This window comes from Aphelocoma coerulescens, chromosome 1 (genome assembly GCF_041296385.1).
Source record: "Aphelocoma coerulescens isolate FSJ_1873_10779 chromosome 1, UR_Acoe_1.0, whole genome shotgun sequence".
Taxonomy (NCBI): domain Eukaryota; kingdom Metazoa; phylum Chordata; class Aves; order Passeriformes; family Corvidae; genus Aphelocoma; species Aphelocoma coerulescens.
This window is the reverse complement of record NC_091013.1, coordinates 110893717-110920331: the sequence shown is the minus strand read 5'-3', so window position 1 is coordinate 110920331 and position 26615 is coordinate 110893717.

Here is a 26615-nt window from a genome sequence, read left to right as displayed (position 1 = left end):
TAGGTTGAACTCCAGTGTGCCTAAAAATAATGCAGGAGAGCTGATGATTTGTCATAATTCTTATGGATTACCAAAAGTTTCATTCGTGGCCAAAAAGCCTTCGAGACTGAAGTGGTTTTAGTTATCTCTTAGAAGTACCTGTCAAAGACACTGAAGTCTATTTATCTTTTACTACATTTTAGGAACATCTTGAATTGTCATACTCCACCTGTTCTCACAACCATAATGTTTTTCACTAATCAAAAGCCATCAGATTTGTAGCCTCAAGGCACGATCAAGGTGTCAAACAGAATTTGATTTTTACCACTTTATATTCCTATGAAGTGCAGATGACTCTGACTTGGCAGCAATATTCCATACAGAAGCAAATTCTCAGGGCTTCCAGGTACAATAAATGGTCCTCATCAGAGAGTTTGTGCAATACATCTGGACGTAACATTGAGGAAGTAAGCCAGAAGGATTGCACTTTGCAATCCCAATGTGTGTTTGATGTGAGAAGACGAGATAGAAAGAATATTTAATATAACCAAGGACAGTTACATTCAGAACAAAATAGCATTTATTAACATTGTTGTGTTTTTATAATCAAATATGTCCTTTAAAGTAGTACAGGTCATACTCTTGTTCAGCTGTCTGTAAATTTTATTTTGAAAATTCAGTAAAGCCTCAGCCTCAGTGAAGTCAATAAGCCACCTGACAAAGAGCCAAGAGTTTTTTGACTTTGACTGTTGGAAGAGAGAAGGGATCCCTTCTGACAGTCTGTAGAAAATACTTAGGCTATGACACAGAACACAGTCTTTAATTTCTAAGAGTCTTGAAGAAACCAAAGACAAGGTATTGCCTCCAAATTCATTGACTACAGCTATTTCAAAGTAATTAGACATGCACAAAATTTTCTGCTTTTAAGGTTTTTGGCTACTTCCATTATTAAACACAATTTTGATGAAAATGACTGTTGTTGAATCTTTTGTGTTTCCCACCTACTTCATAGCTCTCATAAAACCTGCAAATTGAAATTTTGAAAATCCCCTGCAGTTCTCTATCACCTGTATGTTTGCAAAAAATAATTTCTGATAACAATGTATTTACTGTAGTTGATCTTACCACCGCCTGTATTACAATTCATTAATTATTCCTTTTTCTTGACATTTAATTTCCAGAGGTTAAAATTTCATAGGATGTATTATCATCAGCATATTGCATTTGTTCTCCTGTTTGATATTTGTTGGTGCCATTTTCTGCCTCTTTTATGAGAAATACCGGAGGTGGTATTTTGCTTCAGTTACTTGTTCATTTTTGAGCTACCTAAGTGTTTAATCTTTACAGAAGGAAAATAAATGTCTTCCAATAGCTTAATATCTATTTGAAGGACCCTTATTCCTTTCCCTAGCATTTTGCCTGAATTTGTATTTTTGGCTGTGTGAAGCCATTGAATTCCTGCTTTCATCAGAGTTTTCCAGTACGAAGTGTCTAGATGTTAATGATAGAGCACTACAGGAATCTTTCTTCCAGAAGGTATAGCCCTCGAACAGCTTTGAATCATACATTTTAATCTTTCTGGGTTCAGGTGGTCAGCAGGCTATCTATTTCAGCCCCCATGCTTCATTATCTGAACATTAGAGTAGTGCTGGAAAAAGGTAGACCCCCAATGAATCTTATGAAAACATTGCGGTGTTCAAATGCATTATACTATTGGTATTAATAAGATGAAAAATTAGACAGTACAAAGCATGCAATGACATTTTTCAGTTCACAAAAAGAAGCTTTCTTCAGAATATATCTGAAGGAAAATATGACAGCAGGGAAATAGATCTAAAAACGTTTTTTTTAAGCTTGTGAACCAAAGAATGATGGTAAAGAATGTAGAGTTAAAATACGTAGGTGAAATAGCTGCATATTTCACAAAACAGAAGAAAAGTCTGCATCAAGGTTGCTAAATGATATGTTTTTATATGGAGATGGTCTGCTAAATGAAATTCCAGCATGTTACAGAGGTGCAAAAGAATCAAAGAATAATTGAAGTATTTCTATTTATGAAAGTACCTAGAATTTCACCCTCTTTTAAAAAGTCTGAAGCCTTCTTTACTGGGAAGGATCATATTGCAACAAAGAAAAAAAATTGCCAGAGAACCCAAGTCAGAAAATGGGACTACATATTATAAAAAGAAATGGATTCAGTTTAGCACAGTGCATATAATGCAAAGCTGAGGAAAACATGTATGGTCAATATGGTTTAATATGGTTTAAATAATGATTTTCTGGATATTTGTGTTAAGTAGCAGTACTGGGGAAGGTGGTGTATAATTTCTTTCTGCTGGTGAAGGCAGAGTGGCTCTGCCCCCCTGTATTGGGAACAGGGTCACTGCTTAAGCTATGAGACCTTCCCCATCCAGGGAAAAAGGCCAGTTCTTTAGTATGTGATTTGTCTTTTTAAATCCTACTGTTAAAGGCAACTCCTGGAACACAAAGGCAAAATCTGTAGCATATTAGCAAAACAGCCACTGTTTCAATGGCAATAGGCAATAGCACCAAGTCCCATGTGACCAGCTCTCTTGAATTCTTCTGTATGACCAAGGGTGATGAAAATGTTTTCTTATGGATTGCTCTAACACAGAAAGATTCGTGGTTTGATCACTTAAACAAGTATTTCTTCACAGTGCTTCTCTAGCAGTGAAAGCCTTCATGCTGAAGCCACTGGGGCATTTTTGAGAAACGTTTTCATGCCTGACTTAAAGCAATGAGGTGACTTCAACTAACCAGCATTTGTCCTTATACCAAAAATCTCTTAACCCTTAAACCACTTAGGAGGCAAAAGACTAGCATAATTATGGAATAAAGTGGTTGGCTTGCAGTCAGATTACATGGGGTGGAAAAGGTATGCATAAGACCCCTGTATCCACAATGTCAAACTTCAAAGCAGTTTAGCCATATTTAAAAATAATATCTTTTCAGCTATATGGTTTGGTATTAAAACTCTACTGTTTTTATCTGAAAAAAACACCAGCACTGCAGAAAAGCCAGTAGTCTCCAATTATATGTAAGGATAATATTTTTACTTTTTGTAATCCATTCTCATTTCAATCTCTTGTCTGTCTTTTCTGCTCCGTGTCCTAGGAGAAAAAGAAAAGACAAACATAAAGAGCACAGAAGTTACGGAAAGAACCTTAAACAAAGCTCAGGTCTCTAATTTTACTGTTCATATGTACGTTCTCTTTTCTTGAATGGTGCAATGAAGAAAATAATGCATGTGAAAAGTCAGGGAATATTTTATGATAAGCTAATAGGACTGATTCAGATAAAGAATTGCACCAAAAGGTACAGTTGCTCATATTTTAATACCCTTGGGGAGAGTTTTACCAAAACAACTTAGTCCACAGAGTTACTACAAAATCAGATCAGCACAGTGAGGCCATGCAAATAAGTTATCACAAGTCCTTTACACTTCACAGTCTACAGCAAGTACACACACTCCTACATGCCAACCACTGACTGGGTTAGAGACTGGACAAAAAAAATCACTATTGACATTAGAAATTGAAAACATTTTTTTTTCTGGCTACTTGTTGAGTGGTAGCATGGGAACAGCTACTAATCCCACTGCTGTGCTGAATTGGGAGTAAAACGGGAATGGCTTTGATGAACATAAGTAATATTTTTCTGTACTTTATACACCACAATACAGAAGTAGAGAGTCAGAATACAAGGAGATAAATCTGCCCTGTTCATGGGTTGAAGAGAAGAAAATTCTCATATAAAAGAGATTGTTGTTATTGTTGGAGAAAGAGGGCTATTCTCAAACACGGAAGCTGGTAAGAAACAGGCTTGGAAATGGTTTGGAAGGAAAATGATTTTTTTCCTTCTTGCCATCTAGTTCTGGGGAAATAATTCTCTATGTGATTTTTTTTTTTTTTTAATGGCTAAGCTAAATACATTTCACCTAAGAAATAACAAACTGTCATTATATGTAATTCTTCCCAGCAGTTAAGCTACTGTGTCACAGACTTTTTTATTAAATTGAAATATGGTGTTAAAGCATGGCTTAACAAAGTTCAATGGTGTTATTATCATTACTGTATTGCACAACCATTTGAACAAGACAGAAATCAAAATTAGAAAAAGACAAAATCATACTGCACTACAATACAAGGTTATCAAGTATATTGGTCCCTTACCAAAGACTTGCTGCTGGTAAAAGGTCTCTCTGCTTCAAGGAGAACCTTGAAAGGAGTCCCAGCTCAAGGGGAGATCACTGGTGCAGCCAGGCCACTTAGCGGGGAGAACTCAGACTCACTTAGACTGTCATAATTATGGAATAAAGTGGTTGGCTTGGAGTCAAATTACATGGGGTGGAAAAGGTATGCATCAGACTCCTTGCATCCACAAGTTTCTTTGTTCCTTGATCAATGAGTCTGGGAAAAGCCACCCGCTATTTGTGTGCTGATTGCGTGATCCTGTTCCAAGCCCATCTGCATTGATGCTCACTGTGTCACTCTGCTCCTGAGAGGGTTTTCAGACAACAGATTGGAACTGGAGATGTTCTTGGCCTGGTTACAGCTCAGCTCTTTGCCTCCTTTGGAGCTTGTTGTTCTGCTCCTAGTTTGGTTAAGGAGTTGAGTGTATCCACCACAGAAGATAATATTTAACTGGTTGAGCCAAAAGACAGAAGTACCAGTTGGATGGGGCAAAATTTGCTTTCTCAATAACATATTCAAACCCAAAAGGTATGACATGAAGTACTATAAACACAAAGGAAGCTGGTCAAAAGCTAGAACACATTGGGCTTTGTTGCCCCTTCTGAAATGTGGTAACCGAAGCAGGGGATAAAAGAGTTTGAACACTGATATTATATAAAATAAATGATCTATATGTCAAGTATAAAGTTGTAACAAAAAAATGTTTAGATTTTGGTGACTTGGTAAAAAATCTTTATTTTGATTTATTCCCAGACAGTTTTCAATCTGTCTGTGAACAATGAACCCACAGTATTAACAGGACACTACACAATGTGTTTTCTTCTTTATAACAGTGTAAAAGAATACAGAAGCATTTGGGGGGAAAAATGAACTTAAGCTTTGAGTGTTTTATCTGGCTCCATTCCAAAACAAATGGAGCTCATGGAGGGCAGTTACTCTGGGGTGCTGAGAATATCTGTCAGGCTTAGAGTACTGAATGGTCTTTGTTCACCTCTTGGAAGAAACAGTGCAGAGAGATTACAAGGGTATGTAGGGTATATTTGTATGTTATGTGTGTATATTCATTGCTGGTTGTTCTGGGAGCACATTAAAAGTGAGAAAAGCAGAAGGTGACATTATCTTATTTTCCCCTGAATGTTTCTAAATTAAGTCAGTGTTTCCTGGGGTACAAATTGGTGGTGATATATTTTCGAAGTTCCTACCTGTTCCAATTCTGTCTGAAGCTGATTATGAAGCTGTTGCATACAAAACCACAAACATCTGTGGCTTGTAGGGTGGAAGAAGAAAAATTTCTATATTAGCCCAATATTCATGTTTACTGTATGACAGAAGTTAAAATTTCTGTGTTATGGATTCTGAGGCAGAGTCAGGTTAGTGCGCTTTAAATGGAGGTTATCTACAAGGAGAATGGGACATTGTTCCTCACAGATCTATGCCTCTTACTTCTTTCCATGATTTTTCTGTTTACCTGCAGAGATCCCACAATGGGACCCTTGGCTGGTCTTTTGCTGCAGGCCAGAGTCTAACACTCTGATTTTTTTTCTTTTGCTTTATTTTTGTTTTTCACCTCAGTGTTGTTGGACAAAGGTAATACGCTGGAGCCAGTAAAATGGAGTTGTGCTAGTATAGCAACCTGTGTGTCACATACTGCTATTTCTGCTCAATAAAATCCATGTTCTTTGCTCTCTGTTTTAATGGCTTGTCCACTAGAATGGCCTTAATATTCTTCATGGGTCTTATTTGAGATAGTTTAAAAAATCTAACTATGAGAAAATGTATTCCCTCCTTGATCTGCTTTAATAGAAGTTGTGCCTAGGGATGAGAGGACGATAGATCTTCCTGTGTCTGAGTGAGATTGCTTCTTTGGAGATTCAGAAAGGTAATTTGTCTTTAAAATTATGTTGTTTAAAACTGCTTTGTTTATTTCTTAAATGCAGTAAACCAGAGCTGCCAGTGACAAAGAAGTAACCAGAATCTTAGAAAAATACTCAGGTACTTGGAAATTATTTCTAGGAATCTTGGAATATGGGATTTACAGGCTTATGGTACGTGCAAAAAGAAAATCTTAGAGCTGTAAAGTAAGCCAGGCACAAACAGCTTCTGTCTACTTTCAAGTGTTTATTTCCTGTGTCCTTCTAACATCTGGCAGTGAAATAAATTCTTAAGATTGAAATGCAGCACCAGGGCTTAATTTTTCAAAGTGCATGTAGTTTAAGTGAGTTGCTGTAAATTCATTGGAATGAACAGCAGGAAAACATAAAAATTAAGTAACTACTTACTAGGATGGATCTGCTCCCATGCTCTCTCTGCAATAAAGTATCAAGCTTAGAAACCATCTTTTCGTGTGGTAGCTTACTCATTCCCAGGAGGATTTGATGTGTTTTGTTGTTTGGGTTTTTTTAATGTCTTTGAAGCATTCAGAGGTGTTCAGGCCTCCCTTTTTGTTGTTTATTCTATGCTTATTTGTCCCCTGTATTCGGCACTGGTGATGCAGCACCTTGAATCCTGTGTTTTGTTCTGGGCTCCTCACTACAGGAAAGACATTGAGGTGAGGGGCATGGAGGTCCAGAGGAGGGAAATGGAGCTGGGGAAGGGTCTGGAGCACAAATCCTGTGAGGAGCAGCTGAGGGAGCTGGGGGGGCTCAGCCTGGAGAAAAGGAGATTCAGGGGGAACCTTATCAGTCTCTGCAACTCCCTGGAAGGAGGGTGGAGCCAGGTGGGGGTTGGTATCGTCTCCCAGTAATAGGACAAGAGGGAATCACCTCAGGTTGTGCCTGGGGAGATTTAGGTCAGATTTTATGGCAAATTTCTTTGTAGAAAGGGTTGTCAAGCATTGGAAGAGTCTGCCCAGGGAAGAGGTAGAGTTGCCGTCCTTGGAGGTATCTAAAAGAGGTGTAGATGTAGCACTGGGGGACAAGGTTTAGTGTTGGACTTGGCACTGCTAGACTCATAGTTGGACTCAATGATCTTACAAGTTATTTCCGACCTAAATGATTCCATGATTCCATACCTAACAAACACTCATTTTTTAGAGGATTTCCTGATTGCATCCCTGAATGTTGAGCTTTGTATCCTGTCAGGGGTACTCAAAGGAGATGGTAAGATTTCTGAAATACTGATTCAGTTAAAATACTGATTCTCAAACTCTCAGTTGTCACTGCCACCTGCTCTGAGAAGGAAGTAACTGTTGTTTAGTGATAGAAATGCAATTGGCTACAGCACTCAGTATTATGGGGTACACACCAGTAGGTGTCCTGGATAAGATGTGGCACAGATGCATCAAAGAGCAGACCAAATGTTACTGTTAAAGAGGTAAAATATTTCCTGTGGTGAAAGAACAAGTCCCATGTCAGTAAAATACTGGTATATATGAGATTTGGTGGCCTTCCTTATAAGATATTCTGTGCTAAACAAGTTATTTTTTCATCAAAGATAATGTAATAACCAAAATGGAAAACTATTTACTTCACCAGCCACCTGCTTCCATAACAGTTTAGTACAGTTCCCTCACAACACAGGATTGTTGTACACATTTTTTCTACCTAAAGTGTTAAGTTTCAATTTCAGTTCTGTTGGCCTCTCCAATTCTCAATGATTATTTTTTTATATATTATTGTTTTTCTATAATCTGTAGGGTGCAGTTAATTTTATTCTCCAGGTACCTTATCTCTAGTAATTCCCCTCTACATAAACCTTTTTTTCAGACCACTTTCCGTGAAATGTGAAAATATTGTTTATAAAAAGAGCAGGGGGAGAACATAAGGTCTATCATTGCATAAATCATTTCAGCCATGACATGGGAAATATTTTTAAAAGGAAGACATATCAATAACTGAATAGATTTTGGGGGGAAAAAAGTGTTTCTAATAGGAAGCTTTTAAAGCCTTAAGGCTGAAGCTGAGGGGGCACGTTCCTGGAGCCCCATTTAGTAGCTAGTATGGAATAGGTCTCATTTCACATGCATGAAATCTACTGTTTATTCACCACATAATCACTTTGCTGGATGGAAAAGTCAGGATGCAGCTCCCAGCCTCCCTGAAATAAGAGTCACAGAGCTCTCTCTGTGTGTGTACGTCTTGCCTCCATAAACCTGGCCAGAGCTCGTGCAGGCACAGCTCTTGTAGCTACAAACTGAGACATCAGATGGAACCTGACATTTTCCTCTCACAGAAGTCTGTGCAAATGCTAAGGCCCATGGCACAGCACTTCCCAAGCAGGTGGTACAAGAATGCCAGTAGGAGCACATCCCAAAGGCATTTCTGCAGCATGGAATAACTCACTCAACCTGCTGGAGGTTTCTAAATGAAAGATGAAGATATTCTGTTTTGGACAGCTGTTGCTACAGATTCCTATTTTTGGGTTTGTTCCATTCCATTTTAACCGTTTATCAATATGGTCTGTATCATTTACATAGCTGATGGCTTTGGGAAAAAAAAGAAAAACCCAAACTAAATTCTTCCAGTCAGCATCATTTTTCTACTAAAAAAGAATGCTCAGAGAATGATAAATTACACCTCTTTTTCTTCTACTTCTTAGTCTCCTTTGAGAACAGCAAGTGATTGCTATATCACGGAGTTCTAGTTTTAAAGTCACAGTGTCAAAGTGCTCCTGTTAATTCACATGTTTTTCCCCAGCTACAGTTATTTCAGGTCTGTAGGTAGCTCTGTTTACCAAGTGTAATGCCATCCAGTGAAACACTTTGCTGTAATAAACTAAACTTTTCTTGTCAAAAGCCTGTTTACTAATAAAACTTCACTATGAACTGCATTTACAGCTGAGCATGGTAGCTGTTTTCCACAGATTAACAAAAATTTACTACCTATTTTTTTTTAATTTGGTAGTATTTTATCATCTCCAGTAGAAGAACTACAAATCTAGCCACTTAAGCCATATTTTTTCCAAGTTAATACTAGTACCCTTTTTCCTGAAGGATATTTAATAGCTTTAATTATGCCCATTGTTTACTAAGGAAACAGCAGCATGACACTTAAAAAGCCCCTTTGCCTTATAGTTACAGGACAAAGTTCATGCAGTTGATGAAGGAGTCTCTGCATGCAGGTGTGAAACTTCAGTGCAGTTATTGCTCTGTTTTTACAGCTGTTGATCTTTCACACCTCTCAAGCAGACCCTGCTGTGCCAGAATTGATACGTAGAAAATAGCTGGGCACCGTGATCAAGTATCACTACCCTCATAATTCTTCTGCAGCTTTTCAGGATGGTATGTAAGTTTTCTTTCCACTTGTAGATTAGGTACAAAAGGAATGAAATTGGTCTGATTATTTCAGGTGAAAAAGAGTCTTAGTGCCTGCTCTACATACAGTTGTGGTTTGGTTGTTGCTTTGTTGCTTGGGGTTTTTTTTCTCCTTTTAATTTTGCTTATTATTATTCCAGTTGTGTAATTTTTGTTTCTAAGAAGATGAAATTCAGGTAATGATCTAAGAATATTTTACTCAAACCTTGATGAAGACACTTGAAAATTCCAGAAGCAAAACCTCTTTGAAATAATTAATTCCAAATCTTTACATAGTCCTGATGAATATTGTGACAATGCTAAGAAAGAGATATTAGCAGCTCTGATGCCTATTTGGTAGAGACTTTTCTCATTAAAATGACTCACTGCATCATTTTGGGGTGGTGCTAAAGCCAAATATTGAGTCTTCAAGACAGCAAAGGATACTTTCATAAGGAATAGTGATGTCTGATGAGTAAAAAGGGACTAGAAGAAAAACAAGTGTGGAACCAGATAATTTTTAAATATGGCATTGCTTAGAAGGAAAAAAGTCAGGAGCAGGGTTCCAAACCAGACTGAAAGTGGTACTACAGGAAGGGGAGGATGGCCCAAAAGTGACCATGAAGGTTACAGCCTCTGCAGTCTCTTGGGGAGAATAGGCCAGCAGCTGGCCCAGACCCAGTGAGGTGACTTCCATCACCTGGTTTAAGACCTGAGCTGAATCTTAGTCCTGGAATCAAAGCTGTTTTTCCAGAAGCTCAGGCTCCTTTCTACTGGCTCTAGACATTCAAAATCATTGCAGAAATGAGGAAAGGGTTTATTTTCGATAATATATTACCAATAAGCTGAAGTTCATAAGAAAGCATAGTAGCCTCTCTGGTGTAAATTATTATCAGGCATCTGGGTGCATTCTAAAATTAGACCCTAATGCTGCAAGAACTGATCTCTCTCTCTGGCTTTGGGATGTTATAAACATAATTCATAGATGTTGTAATTTTCACAGAAGGAAATAGGACACAGCTGTACATCATCACCCTGAACTCTCCAGAACATTTAAGCATATACATCCCATTAAAAACACATTTTTCAGAGAATCACTAGGAAAATATTCCCTGAACCTACCTTTCTCTTATAAAATTGAATCAAATTAATAATGTAAGTAGTTCTCATGTTATTCATTGTCCATTTTATTTTAAGGAGTGCATCAATTTTTCTTAATGTATCCTTAAAGAAAGAAAGAAAACTACTATCAGAGAAAGGATGGAATTTGCCTATTCTTTCCAACAACAAGAAGTCTGGGTTTGATGCTTTCATTGTAATTCATGCTGTAACATTTTATGTGGCTTTCTAAACTATGCAATCTTGGATATGGAAGTATCTCTACCCTAGGGCTCGTGGGCTGGTAGCTGAGGTTGAAATAAAACTTAAATCTTTTTCTCTTTCCGTAATGCACACTATTCATGCTTCATGAACTGTGCTGTTTGACACCTCTCCAGATAAATGCAGTGTCCTGATGATGTGTCATGCTTCATTATGTTAGCAAGTTCTCTTCCTTAGAGTTAATCAAAAGGCCAGCAGAATTTTCTCACGTCATTTTATGCAAGTTTCTTTGCTGAAGGAAGATATTTTATGTCCTTCTGAAATTGCCTTTAAGAGCAATTCTATAAGTGATGAAGAGCGTGATAAGGTCAGAACTCTGGGATGCAGCAAGAAGGTGGCCTTGTTCTCCAGTTGTTTACACAGGTGCTCTGCTAATGTGATCCTGTTGTCCTTGGGGGCCTTGTGTCTGCCTTGGGACAAGGCTGGTTTTCAGTTATGCCACCAAAGGAGACCTCCCCAGCTGACCTCGGCGACTGTGGCCCATGTAGAAGGATTGCATGAATGCAGTTCCAGAGCAGAAGTAACAGAACACAGTAGAAAAAAAGGACAAAGTAGTACAATTATGCGTGTGCTGGTAAAGGAATACTATTTTATAGCTTTAGGACCACAAGAATGTATTCAAACATCAAGCTGGTTGTTATTTTGGTGCTTTAGAACATTACAAGTTCCCAGGGAGGAAGCTGGGGTTATATGTGTCGCTGATATTTATGCACGTACTTTCCTTATTCCACTTTGTATTTACAATGAATATTTTCCCTTGAGTTATTGCTGGAACCAAAATCCATCTTTAATCAGATAGAAAAAATCTACTGGTACAATTTTTATGTGAGGAAGGTTAGCTTCTGTTTAACTGAAAGTTAAGAGTTGCTTCCTTCAGTATAAATCAAATCTATCTCATCTCAGAAGTCCCATCAGACTTCTGATCTCTTTTCATTTTTTACCAAAAAGACTAATGAGGTCACCCTCTACTCTGACATCACTCTTTCCTCTTCCTGCAGGAACTACAGCAGAAGCATCACTGCTGTGTGAGAGGAATTATCCCTTAAGGTAGTACATGTGGATGCTGTGAAGGACAGAAAAAACTTTCTTTGCACCAAAGCCAGAACACCAGAGAATCACAGAATGACTTGGGTTGGCAGGGCCCTTAAAGACCATTTAGTTCTCACTGCCATGGACTAAACCATGTTCAGGCCCCCATCCAGCCTGGTCTTGAACACTTTAACCTATCTCAAACTCATTTGTATTTTCCTGTAAACCCAATGAGTACAAATTTCATTTTTATGAAAACACTATTTATTTTATCTTTCAAATTATTTTTAATAGGAAGTCTTTTGTATTTGCATTCTCTGAGCATCTGAGTTAAATCTTCAATTCTACTTGACTAATAAGTCTAGCTGAGGCCTAATAAATCATTAGCTTAGACTGAGATTGAAAACCTTAATAACAACAAGTATTTGGAGAGAATTTGCCAATTCAATTTGCCACTCAGTCTCACAGCCTTGCCCCAAGCATCGGCCAGAAAGGGATTTTTAAAAGGTCCCTTGTAGTTCAACAAACATTAGAAATTATTTTTCTATCAATCTCAAAAAGAGAAATGGACTTTTCTTCTAAAAGGGAACTAAAATATATTTTGCCTTTCTAGTTCACTTGTTTAATAACAACAAAACCAGCTACATACAAAACCATGCTGAAAGTCTGAGTTTGATATTTCTGCTTCTTCATCACCGAATTTTGTCAAATATCAGAGCTCTGGATATAGCATTTGTCGGCTACCTGCTGCTCCAGAACAGCAGAGGGAGCACAGAACACTTTGTTTTCTTCTAATTTCTTGGTAATGGTGAGATTAACTTAAAAATGACAGTCACGAAGGTTGATAGAACCCATAGGGCTTCATCAAGTTACTTATTTTTTTAGCTGTCTGATCAGAACTGTTGCTGATGGTATCTTTCATCTCCCAGAAAATCACACACAACTTTCAGGTACTGCTTGTTTTCATCAGGAAATCTGTCTAATCTCTTTGTATTGGGCTTGAATTTTATTTTTCAGCTGAACTCTAGATGCCACATCTTTTCATCACTAGCCAAAGGTCCAAATAAGTGGCAAAATGGAACTATGTGCAATTTTCTACTTCAAAATAGGCTACCTTGGCTGATGTAATTCAGGAGCAAATTAGCATCACAATCTTGTCAATTCAGTTTGTATATCTTTTCTTTGCTATACAGCTATGTGTGTGTTCTGCAGCTCTTGAAATATCTTCTTCCAGCTTCACTGCCTGAGGCCACAAGTGTGCAGAGCAGTTCTGTCTCCCAAAGAATGTCAAACATAATGAAAAAATGAACTTGCAAAAGAGCTGATTTTTGTATGCCTTCCTGCTTGATTCTTCTGCCTGCTCTTTTTGCTTTTCCCTGTTCTCCTAGGTTTTATTTTCTGCTCTTGGAACTGTATCCAAAGCTTCCTCAGAATGAATTGCTTTTAAAAAGCTTCCTCATAATGAGGATTGTCACACAAATGAATGGAGCATTGCCGAACTCTCACAATGTGGCACAGGCTGACTCAACCTTTCGATGCTCGCTCTCAGAATTAGCATTCTTGTCTAACAATGGTTTTCATCCCTTCTCTTTCTGCTGCTGAAGATTGTGACCTGATATATTCAACAAATCACACTCACAAAAATGAATGGAAAGTATGAGGATTAAAGTAGAGGTTAACCTCACAGAATAGGAGGACTTTCGAGTTGGGCTGTCTTCCTTATCCATTGGACCTGAGTATTATAGGAGAAGCAGGAGAGTGAATGATCTTGCATTCGGTGCCAAAGGTGAAGGCAGCTTTCCTCACAATGGGCAAAGCCTGTGTGCTTCAAGAGTAACTTCAATGAAACTGCTTCGTGGCTGAGGCAAACGGGGTTGGGCCACAGCTGCACATGCTTCACCACAGAGGGCAGAAGTGCTCAGCATTGGCTGAGCTATTTCTGCGCCTTTAGACCTCTGAGCACCCAAATACTGAAAGAAGAAAGGTGTGAGATACCTGAACTGGTGGATGCTGGGAGAGTATAGGCTAGGCTTGAAAGCCTTTCTGCCAATTCTTTGAAGACATTAGAAGTAAATAGAATAAAAGAGAGCAGCCTCACTCTTGGAGTTCTGAGAACTGAACAGTTCTTGCTGGAGCTCAGACCCAAACTACTGGTGCTGAGCAGCCTTAAGAGTTGTGTCTGCCCCAGAATGCAGCGAATCTTAGAGGCTCTGGAGAGTTTTTGAACTCTTCCCAAAGGGGACACAGTGAAGAAAAAAAAAGAGTGAGATTTTATCTGAAATCCCAAATTTCCATTTTGCATGTAATTTTAACCTTGTAAAAAAAAGGAAAGAGAGACAAAGGGAGGAGGGGAATGGAAGGGGAAAAGGGAAAGGTTATCAAGACTCCAGCTTAACATTGCTACTGAAATGTCCAGTAGAATGGAAATTTAGAATTTTTTTTTTTTTTTAATTGCAGTAACTTTTCTATTTAAACCTTTAGAAATAATATGTTACTCCCCATGCCGATCTGGCAAACTTGCTTTTAGCTTTCAGCCAGCTATCTCAAGTGCTGGAGAAGCCTAGTAGCCCCACCTCAGCTAGGAGTCTCTGATGTGTTATATAGTATGCATGACGTCCTCTGCTGTCAGTGTAAAACTCTGATGGCTACACAAGCTCTTTTCATGTCTTGGCTTCTTCTGCTTAATATTTTGCAAAAGCAAGCAGTCTAGAGGCACTGTGTATGGCAGACAACATCGTATTTCTTCCATGAAGTTTTAATCCCAGTTTGCACTGGTGACCTTGCACAATCTTTGAAAACCTCCATTGCTTCACTGATTAAGCTGATGGACTGATGGTTTTCTGCTTTCTATGCAAAAAATGCATAACACCTTGCTTGATTAGAGATACAATTGCACAGGATTATTAGCATTATGGAGTAGAAATTATGAAGGCGCAATTTATGATCATCTGGCTCCCAGACTACTGCACTTTATTACAGCAAGAGAATATTTTGGGGAAGAAAAACAGGATGCAGGAGCAGGGTAGCTGATGATCTCATATTCAGTTCCACTTTAGGCAAAAACAAGGCATGCAAAATTTCGTCCAAAGTGATTAACATTCCTGGGGTTATAAACTATATTGAAAACCAAATGCTATGAAAGAAATTATTAGACAACCTTAATTAAAAACATCACTACCAGCTCTCCACATAATAAACACACTTGATCTCAGCAAGAGAAAATGAAGTTAATGGTGAATAAGCATTTGAAATAAAAGGAAGATTTTACAACCTAGCGCTGGGGGAGGTCTTCATCCCTCCCCTCCCCATAGTCCCTGCAGCCCTATTTCAGCCAGTGGTGGTGGAAATCATGAAACCACTGAATTTGGGAAAGATATACATGCTCACCCTGTCACACAGAGGAAAAATTAAAGCAGAAATGCCCATTATCCCTAAGTTAGATGAGGAAGGAGAGGGACAGAAGATGCAGAAAGGCTGGACTCCCTGCCAGCTGGAGGAGGCAGCTGAGAGGCCAGGCAGGGAGGGGAGCTGACCGGGCACCCCTGTTTGGGAGGGAGCCAAGCCTGGCTGCAGCGGTGAGCAGGACCCCGACGGGGAGCACCAGGCAGGTGTAGCCTCAGACAGGTCAGGCTGGCTGAAGTAGAGGTCAGCCTGAACAAATTTGATTAACTTCTCCTAAGAAGGGACAATGACAGCTGACAGGAGTGCCACAGCAGACATAATCTCCTTGGACTTCAAGAAGCCTCTTGCCATGTCATGGCTTCGAAGGCTGAGTTTTAAAACTGGTGTTGCTGGCCAGATTTTACTAGTTAAATCAGCATCAGAGTGAAGCAGGGATGTTGAAAGCTCATTTAGATTTCATGCTAATCACCTTGGCAGTGACCCTTTAAAATCAAAAATTGTTTTAAAATAGACTTTACACTGCTTGCAGCTGTAAGTATTGCCTATACTTACCCAAGCAGAGGAGGTTGACTTTAGTCAGAAAGATAATCTTGATAGCTTTAATTTAAAAAAGAAAAATAAAACAGATGAAAGCAGCCAGCTCAAGAACTTAGAAGAAGCAAGTCAAGAATTTCATACTTATGGTCTGGGTCTTATAAGCACAAGCATCAGAGTAAATTTATTTCCATGCGTGAAAATAAATGATCTTTGTCATTGTAATTAAAACTGTACTTAAAAGTATGACTATTTTCATTGGGGGATGTTTTGCTTGCTAGTTTCAGTAAGAGTTATACCACCCCTGGCAGACAGGGAAAGTCTCAGGCTGCACATAGATTATAAAGGCACAGTGGCATGGCACTCTTCTCTTATCAAGGTTTAGGCTGCCCAAGCACATCCTGTGTCAGGACAGCATCTTTCAGCTGTTTTCATAGAATCATCAAATCATCAAAACACCACTGGGAAGTGAGCATTGAAGGTGTTTTTGTCAAAATCCCAGCACAAATCAGGACTGTAGCCACTGTGGGATCAGATCAGCACTTCCTTAGCCTAGCTGGGTTGTGAAAAACTAATTTGCAGATTTGACAGCCTCCATGTGCAGTGTGCTCCCGTGCTGCACAACCCACACAGCTTTGCTGTTATTGTTTTGGTTTGAATGGTTTTTTTTTTAATTATTCACCTATAGTGCCTGATATCCAGGGATCCCTGAAAATTAATTCAAAGGAGGGAAACCTTTATTAAAAAACAGACCCATCTTCTTCTGTTGTTTCCTACCTCAGTAGTATGTTAAAGCTGGATTGTCAGCACTGAATAGAATTTGTTGCTTTTTGTTGATTTCATCCAGCCTATTAATATTGTTGGTGGGGTTTTCTTGGCTGTTGTTTTTTTGGGGTTTTTTTGGGGTTTTTTTTTTATGTTCCTACTTAATTAATACAGTGCATTGTCTTGGGGCTATTTGGGGATGAAAAACAAGACTTTAATGATAAAATACAGGAAAAAAAAGACAGATTACTCTTGTCAGTGTCAGCAAATAAATAGCATTAATCTGTCTTCATTACTGCCATGCATGGCGTAACACAAGAGTTCAGCAGGTGGGAAGAGGCATAATATCTTTTAACCATTCTACAAGTGCTAAGAATTAAGCTGAAACTTCAACTGTAAATTTTTCTTTGATCAGCAAAGAATTATGACAGTCATTTTGTCTTCAGAAGCTTTCTGACATCTTTCCATTAGGATACAGGAGGAGTGTAGAATGTCTGACCTGACCTGCTGTCACCTGTTCACAATGGGAGGTGCCTTACTGCCATTTGTACCTTTGGAAACTCTGCCCTGTCTGTGCTGTGGAGTGGGATGCTCATTCCAGCTGGAGTTATATCTTTTCCCTGCTATATTATTTAAAATTATGAAATTTTAATTAGCACATAGTTATGTTTTAGAGTGCTTCAGAATATGTCATATCCTTAACGGCTTTCAGCGAACGGATGTGTGGTTTCCCCCCCCCCACCTCAAGAATCAGTTATCCAAGCAATCTGTGCCAAGTGTTTTTGAGAATAAAGGTTGAACACACACAACTAGATTACGTGGCAGTGTAAATCAGAACTGTGCAATTCATTTCAGTGATTTACATTTTCTGAAGATCCAGACTATTAATTATTGGAAGCCTACCTTTTTAAAAGCAGTTTTTTAGTCACTGTGACATCCAACCATCTGGCTCCAGTTTCCCTTGGTATGTACTTTCAGGCATGAATACTAGGAAGCTTTGTTAAATATGCAGATTACCCAGGCAGCGTGCAGGGGATGGTGATAGACAAAGCTTTGTTTGCACAGCTTATTTCTTGGCAAAGTTGTCTCTGTTAAACTTCATATACTAATCAGTAATGTATTTGATTTGTTGGTGTCTTTGCTATGGCTTTTACTACTGTTGAAGGTTTTGACTGATGGGAAAAGGGAAAGAATATCCTGGCTGTTGTGATCATCTGCCCCAGTAGCCAGTCTCACTGTGGAGGCAACAGGAAAGATTGTTTAGGGAGTGCCTATGAGCTTGACCCCTTCTGGCAGTCTATTGCTCTGGCACATCTCTGTAACACATAGGTGTGATCTGTTTTGGGAAGAATAATAGCTATTAAAGCACTAGCCCAACAAAGTGCATATCATGGCCTATTTGGAACTCTTTTATTGGAGGGTGCAGGGGTTGGTGTTGCCTCTCTCAGGCTGTGTGTGCTCACAGATCACATCTCTGGCACAGCTGGGCATCTCATTCCCAGAGCAGATGCCCTGGCCTCCATGGCTGCCATTGCTCCACCTGACAAGGAGGTTGAATCAGCATCCTCACCCTGCAGAGCTGATATTCCAGAGTATTATCACCAAGTCAAAGCAGCAGCTCTGAACCCACAGAGATCTCAGTTACCTCTAACAGCCTGCTTGCCAGGGTCAGCAGAGCTCCTCAGCCCCTGCCTGAGACTCATAACATGCTCTTTCAAAGAGCTCCTACACAGGGACTGTAATTTTCTTTTCTGCCACAGAACCGCCTCATTTATAAAGTAAGATCTAGTGTTTGAACACAGAGTTCTGCTCTCCCAAGGATATGATTTTGCCCAGCACAATATTTCCTGAAGCAACAAAGGTATTGACTGCAATACTTTATGTTGCTGCAGAAAGGAAGCCTCTGTAAAGTAACCTTTAATTGTCACCCTGATTTGTCATTTTTGTATCTTGCATTTAGAAGGGGCTAGGATACAGGAGAACCTCGAGGAGATTTGCACCAGTTCACCACTTTTTCCTTTGTTCCTGCTGAGATTTCTCCATTCATCAGATGTGGAGACAGTCTGTGGTCCTGGAAAGGGACATGTTCTTGTTTATGCCTACAGTCCCAAGACACTGTCTCCCCCAGGAGAGCAGGACTCTTGCCATCAGATGTCCCCTGTAGTAGAAAATGCCCTATAGTTTCTCTGCTATCTCACCTGCGAGGATGTCACCACTTGTTGATAAAGCCTGAAGTCAACTCATTTAACTTGATTAGGAGTTGAGGGATGATTTTTAAATGTTGCTAATTAAAAAAAAAAAAAAAGTATCAGCAAAGTTTTTTCTATAACCTCAGTTTTGTAATGTCTGTCATACCCAGTTAGACTTAACTATCTCATCAAGGCTAATGGTATATAAATGGCTAATTTTAAGTTCCTTAAGACTGTTCTTAGAAAATGTATTTCCTATTGCCACTGTAATTTTTTCTTTCACCCCAGTGTAAAACAGTTACTGAGTTTCAGTAGCTGAGATTCCTACATGTGTGTTACTAATTCAGTGAGAGAGAGATGTCTTTGTGTGAAGAAAAATACCTTAGGTCCTGTTAAGACCCTCTTCACCTCAAAACCTGTGACAGTGTTGAAAAATCTCTGGCCTTGACGTGTGCAGCTGAATTTCCCAACTCAGCATGTGCATTTAACAAAACCCATCATCAGCCAATTGGAAGTCTGATTTTTGAGGACCATTGAACACTGAACATTTCAGGGAGCTGCAATTACAGAAACAATTGTGTTAAATAACTTTGGACTGATGGTGTGTGAACATCATGCCTCCCAACTTCCCCTTTCTTATTTTGGTTGGAATCTGACAGTGCACAGGGTAATGTTAGGAATACTTTAGGGAGTGTTGACATGCTTCAGAAATTCTGGCATTTCTTCATATAGCTGTGATTTATGTCTGTGTTTTATGACTCCATAGGCTAAATAGCCTCCTATTTGGAGTTCTATTTGATGTTGATGAGAAAAAGGGCAGGGTATGTTTTAATGGAGGTGAAGCATCTGAAACTCCCCTCACATAATTCCAATTCCACTTTCAGTCACAGCAGTACAAGTCAGGAGGCACGGCATGTTTCACACTTCTGTAGTGCTGGACATATGTCAAAGACAAGAAGCAGTTTACCTAAGACAAATAACAGCCTGTATCAGAAAATCTGCCTTTGTTTATTAACCATGTGAGCTGTTTATTTTGCATTTTTATTTGGTACGGTGGAAAGCAATAACATTTGTATTACAGCGAGACCAAAGGTTTCAAACCCTCCTTAGGAGTCCCGTAAAGCGTGTGAACAACACTAAGTTTTTGGTCTGAATCTGGTCAGTTGATGCCTGATGCCAATGCACGGGCTGGGCTCTCATGTGTTGTGCTGACCACTGTCACAGGAGAGCCCAAGATCACCTCCCCCAGTTATTTTGAATTTCAACACAAGCTGGAGGATGAGCGGATTGAGAGCAGACACCGAGAAAGTCTTGAGGGTGCTGGTGGGTGAGAGGCTGGACATGAGCACACAATGTGCATTTGCAGCCCAGAAAGCCAGCCATGTTCTGGGCTACATCCAAAGCCCCGTGGGCAGCAGGGCAGGGAGGGGATTCTGCCCCTCTGCCCCACTCTGCTGAGACCCCACCTGCAGTGCTGCATCCAGCTCTGGGGTCCCAGCACAGGAAGCACAGGGACCTGTTGGAGCCAGCCCAGAGGAGGCACCAAGGTGATCAGAGGGATGGAGCAGCTCTGCCATGAGGAAAGGCTGAGAGAATTGGGGTTGTTCTGGCTGGAAAAAAAAGACTTCGTGGTGACCTTATTGCAGCCTTTTCAGTACCTGAAGGGAACCCACAAGGACGGAGAGAGACTATTTATGAGTGTGACAGGACAAGGGGGAATGTCTGCAAACTGAAAGAGGGCAGGTCTAGACTGGATATAAGAAAGAAATTCTTTACTGTGAGAGTGGTGAGGCCCTGGCACAGGGTGCCCAGAGAAGCTGTGGCTGCCCCATCCCTGGGAGTGTCCAAGACCAGGTTGGATGGGGCTCTGAGCAACCTGGTCTAGTGGAAGGTGTCCCTGTCCATGGAAGGCGAGTTGGAATTAGATGATCTTTAAGGTCCCTTCCAACCAAAAATATTCCATGGTTCTGTGATATTTTATACAGGTTGTCTCTGCTAGCACTCTGCTAGGATCAAATGCCACACACTGATCCTGGTGTAAGTTTATAACACATGATGACTCTTCAAATTCCTGTGCAGGGACTCAGTGATCTCCCTTAAATTCACAGATGAGCCTGAACATGGTACAGCTGAGTGCATCTGAGTGAGGCCAAAAAGGCTACCAGAGGCTTGGTCGTTTTGCCAAGCTTACAGGTAACCCATCCCAGCTGTCTACCCAAGGGAAAATACAATGCAAACATTGCCTAACCCCTGCAGGCAGCCAGGTGATCCCTGTTTTAGAACTGCAAACTTGCTACCTGCAGTGAGCACAGAAGAGGCTTGAAATATTTGCTATGTAATATGAATATTAAATGTAATGATTAAAACCAGCTATGTAAACATAAGGTAATACAGTAGCTTTAACAGGCACTTCTCCAATCCTGCTCAAGCACAGGTGGAAATGCAGACTAAATTGTGCAAACCAAACCTCCATAAAATAATGCATAAATGGTGATGTATTGTGACAAGGTAGTTAACAAAGTGGAAAGATGAACACCTGTCTCCTGCATATGGATTGGCAGGTAGACTTGGAGTACATGGGGGTTTATGGAGAAGTTTGCAAATATATTCACTGTATAAAACCTCTCCCCAGTCCTATTTCTAAAACTGGACCTTTTCCCACTGCTATTCTAAAAGGATGAACTGATTGAGGAGAACAAGGTAGTTTCTTGTCTGCCTACTTGGCAGTACAGAGAATTTATATTCTGATCACAGAGTGGAAATTATTATGATTTAAAGTAAGATGTCTAGAAGTGAGAATTGGAAGGCCCACAGGGAAAACAGTGAAGGAATGTGAAAAGAGAGGCCGTCATTCTGACAAGAAATATGTAGCTAATAAATAAATAAATAAATAAATAAAGTCTATTACATTTGGATGTGTTCTATCGTCAATTATTAGAAGACCTAAAACTAATGTGTCATAAAAGAGGTGTTCTATGTTAGTTTATTTTAATTTTTCCATCTCTGATACTTCAGAAATAAATGCTTATTTAAAAGAGGGAGAGAGAGATATTTTAAGAAATTGCTCTCAAATTTGTTTGTAGTTATATCCAGACACTTGAATAGAAAACAGAAAACAAAATTTTTCTCCCTTTTTGACAATGTTAATATGTCTTTCATATGTGCATACAGTAGAAGTGAGCTACTGGTGAGTCAAAGACTACATTTAAAATTAGGAGTACCACTTTGAGGCCTTTGGAAGAACAGATAGCTTAATAAAATGGTAATTTGTTGGGCTGAATTTCTGTTCTCATGCTTGAATATTATTGCATCCTTTGAAAAACTCACATGGGGAAGATTTGAAATTAGAGAACTTCTAAGCCCCGCACAAATAATTTAAATAGTGTTCACAACAGATAATAACTTTGTCACGCTTCTGCTGACCCTTTTCTCTTAACCTAAGAGAAGGGAGGAGATTTTCTTAACAACAGGAACACCAGAAAATTATCTCTGGCAATACCAGCACTTCTGCTTTAGTTCATCTTCAGTTCATGCTAGAACAACACCAAGGTGAGCTTGGGGGAAAACCTTCTGCTTCTGCTCACTATAAATAAGGTTTCAAAGGTTTGTTGTTCTTAAAGGGATGGGATAAAAGTAGTTGAGTGCACTGGTAACAAAATTGAAAACTTTTCTATTTATAAGTAGCTTAAGCTACTGAAATTCATCAGCCATTTCAACCCTTCCTTTCTTCTCCCCAATACAGAATTAGATGCATGGCCAAATTAAGCTACATGTGACTGTGCACAGGATTTCCAGTGCTAGGCTATAGGTCAAGCCACGTGCCTATTGCTGTTTGGTAAAACCACTGGAATATTTCCAGAGTAAGATTACCCCTGATTCTGAGTGAAAGTAGATGCCTGCAAAGAACAATGGGGCTTTGAGCAGTACAAACCTATTTGTTTTCAAGTAGGTCATAGATGGATTTTTTTTTTTTTCATGGCAGAAGAGCACAGGAATATGGACCATCTAGGTGTTAGTTGCTACGGTAACCATAAAATCACATCCTCCAAAACCTTTCTATTTAATTATATACATCACTGACTAGCTAGTAGAGTAAATTTCTTTTTTTTTTTTTTTTTTTTTCCTTCAAAACTCCAGATTGAAAAGGGAAAAAGGCATGTTCATTTCAGTTTAACCTTTTCCTTGTCACTGATATTTTTGGGAAGAGAATTTTTTTCTTTCTTACAGGCATTTTTAGCTGATGTTCCATCCAGTTTTATTGATACCATAAATTATTGTATTGGGCTGTAGTGCTACACAGTTAAGGGTTAGAGGTTTGTCATTGTTTCTGTGTATTTATAGCCTAATTCTTCAGACTTCTCCTTGATATACATGATTTGTTTCCAACCTCATGCTATTGGGGCTATATTTCACCTGTGGAAATACCTGCATTGTGCTGAAATCCATATCTGCTTGAAGACTGCATGAAAAACACCACCTGTGTACAGAAAACTTTACATTTTGCCAATCAAAACAAAGCCAAGATACTGAAATCAAAAGTAAGATTGTGCAATGGCTCAGATGGACTTTCTGGACTGCCTTTGTGCATTAAAAGCCTGTAAACAATTAATTCACATACCTCTTCTGTTCCTAGGGTACCTTCTTTATAAAACAGCAATAATTATAGCTAACTTTAATACCTAGGGGAAAAAATGATAAATTTTTAATTTATTTTATTTCCCTACTTTCATAGATTTTATGACATATCCCTTTAAATTTTAGCAGAAGATATACATATTTCACTATCTTGGATACAAAAACCATAGGGTTTTTTTCTTTTTACAGTATATGTAATGTGTAGATTTAATTTTTCTTTTCCCTCTTTCAATATTTTTCTTTAAAATACATTGATTAAAAAAAGTAATGAGGAGTGATCTCCACATAGGTATTAGAAAGTCATGTTTAATTCATATAATTCTTTGTTCATTATTCTGATACTTCATTGCCACGCCTAAACAAAAGGAATCTTTCCATATAACTATGAATATTTTCATATTAAAAAAAAATCAGGTCCCACACAAATTTGTTTCATGAAGTCAAACTGCTCATACTTTTGGGGGTTTTCCAGGTGAGAGGTCACATGCAAATAATTATGTCTATTAGCTATATTAGTTTCACCAATGCAACCAAAATTGCACATTACAAGTTATTATTACCATTTTGATATAGAAGTGATGGAATTGGAAGGTTTGTTAGAATGAATTAAAAAGGCAAACTCTCTGAAATCCATATACAGGACCCCTAAACAGCAGGCACCTTTAGCCAGGTGATGAATAAATACAGTGTGGGAGCTTTACAGAGTGACTTACACTGAACCTGAATAATATCTTTAAGCCTAATTCTTAATATTTTTTCTATTGGACAAAATAATTCAGTATAAGTATAATGAAAAAAAAAAAAACAGGTCAGGAAGTTTAAAGCTGTACTGTTAGTAATGTAATATGAGAAATTTATCAAAATTAGTAACAATGAGTTTATTTTCTGCCAGAAATTAGCCTGTTGCTATGATTAAATGCTTTACTTTCTAAATAAAAATCATTTATATTAAAAAATGATAAGTGTTCTGAAATGTATGCTTGTACAATTTGGTAAGAATTTTAGGAATATATGAATTTGTGACAGACGGATGGTTCTAAGCACTCCTCAGTCCAGCATCATGCTTTGAGCTGCAGATGCCAAAGGCAGCAGTTGCACATCTATTAAGAAATTTGGACAACCTTCAATTTTGTTTTTCATTATTATCCTACTTCCAAACCAAGGGATTCTTGGGTAATTTGAGATGATGCCTTCTCCTTGTGTATGGAATTTATATTATTTTTATCTCCTAAAATGGCTTTTCCTGTTTGGCCAAATTTAGAAATATATCCTCTGAGAGAAGGCAGGTTACAACCATCCCTCCCCCGCCAGGTTTGGGAAAAATAAATTTTCCTCAAAGGAAAGTGAAAGAGATAAAAAAACTATTTATTTAATAAACACACAGGAAAAGGATAATGATGCTAAATAATAAAACCTTTCACTGTGGAGAGGAAAACCTGGGAAAATTTCAGAGTCCTTCCGTAGATCTCTCTCTCCCCCTCCTTGGAGCTGGGTCGTGGTGGGCCCACCTCCAGGGCCAAGGCCTCGGTGGAAATTCCTCCTGATGTGTTCTGATGTTGAATTCCTCCCAATGTATTCTGATGTCCAGCAGAGGGAAAAAAAAATGAAAAAAGAAAGTCCCAGGAAAAGAAAAGTTCAACTCTCCGTCTCTCTCTGGAGAAAGAGAAAGGAGCTGAGAATCTGGCCGAAAGCAAGCAGGGTGCCTTCCCCACTCTCGCTCCGCTGCTGCAGCTGAACACAGAGCCCTTGCTGTCTCTGTGTCCTTGAAAACATGAAAACAAACTGCTTAGAAAGCTCCCTCAGTTTTGTCTCTCCCCCCTCTCAGGCTCAGCTTAAAGACACAGAAAGGCACAAAATTGTTTTCTGGGCATGGGGCAGCGATAGGGGATATACATCACAAAGTCACCCCAAGACAATGGCTAAACAACTTGGCAGATATGAGTCTTTTCACCTTTTTGGAACACCTGCTTTAGCCCACATACAATTGTATTGACACTTACGGTTCAAATTGCAGTTAAGGTCGGTATACATAAACAGTCTGGTATCTCCACATTTCTCGTGAATTACTGTCATCCTTCCACCATGCTTCTGGGTCCTAAGGTTGAGGCATTGGTTCAGGGCAGGAGAGAAGGACTACAGAGGGAAGAATCAGTATCACAGTCCCCTTTTTGGGAAGACTATCGATGTAGGTTTCCTTCCTCCTCATATTTGAGTCTGGATGGAGAAATTTTATATGTTTTATATGATCTCTGCCCTGCTGATTCATCACTGGTTCACATTTCCACATTACTTTGTGCATAGTACATTTAACTTTTATGTTAGAGACATGGTCATTATCCTCTTTGTTATCCTTAAAACTATCTTTACACTGCTCCCATGGTTACATTCCTTTAATTAGGATTAACTGACCACTGGTGACATGTTTATAGCCCCGTGGCCCCTGGTGTCATCCTGTGCCCATAGTTTCAACACCCCTGCAATCAGCCCCTGTCAGTACTCCTTTCCTTTGTTTTATTCTAAAGTCATAAACAGCTCGTTCTGCGCCGAGTACCTGCTCGGTATTACCCCATACAGCTGTTCACAAGCTAAAACAAAGTAAATAATAGTCGCCAGATTATCAGATAATTGTTGCTCTTACTAAACAAGACTAAATATGGCTCCAGCTAGGCCAAAAGAAGTCCAGACAGAGCCTGATGGGTGCTGAGTTTTGTAATTATCCCAGCACAAAGCCTTTTAAAAACAATGCTGTACAGGACAACACGGCTACCGACTGTCCTAACCCCAAAGGCTTCACTTTAAGGATCTGTGCAAGTCTGAATGAAGCACCTACTTGTTGGTTAGCAGGGCAACATCTATAATACAGAGCACAGAGTCAAGTATCCTGTTTACTTACAGTTTTGAAATGTGGAATAGAGTTATAAAGAAATAGGATAACAAAAGACATTGCTACGGCTGCACTTACCAAGAATTATCTTAAATACTCCAGTTTCTCAGGCTCTTTTGTTAGTTTCTGTCGGCTGTCCCCAGTCTGGCACACTAGAGAGAGCTCTTAGATCTGAATGTTTTCTACTCGAGCAGCTAATGTTGGTTAGAGAGCCCATTTGGAACAGTTTCTTCTTTGGCCCACAATCAAAGGACCTGGGTTTTTTTCCTCTCTTGTTTACCTACTCATCATTTTCCTGTGTGAGAGCACTGAGACATTATACAGTGCCAAGAGGATTATGTAATCGCTTTCCCCCATCCTCCCTAAGTTTACTT